Raw genomic sequence first — 356 nt, forward strand, 5'->3', positions numbered from 1 at the left:
CATCCCATCCCATCCCATCCCATCCCATCCCATCCCATCCCATCCCACTCACATACTGTTTCAGTCCCTATCTCACTCCCAATTCTTTCCTCATCCTATTCTCATTCCTCTTATTTCCATCCCCATCCCATCCTCAGCTCATCCCCATTTCTATCCAATTTCCAACTTCATATCATCCCCATTCCCATCCCCATCCTATCCTGTCCTCATCACATTCCCCTCCCCATCCCCATCCCCATCTCCATCCTCATCCCCATCTTCACACCAACACCCATTCCATCTCCATTTCCCTTTCTAAACCATCCCATCCCCACCCCATGCACACTCCCACCCCCATTCCCACCTCCATTCCCATC

Source organism: Lagopus leucura, unplaced genomic scaffold (assembly GCF_019238085.1).
Source record: "Lagopus leucura isolate 7727_CA_CO unplaced genomic scaffold, USGS_WTPT01 Super-Scaffold_100019, whole genome shotgun sequence".
Lineage (NCBI taxonomy): Eukaryota > Metazoa > Chordata > Aves > Galliformes > Phasianidae > Lagopus > Lagopus leucura.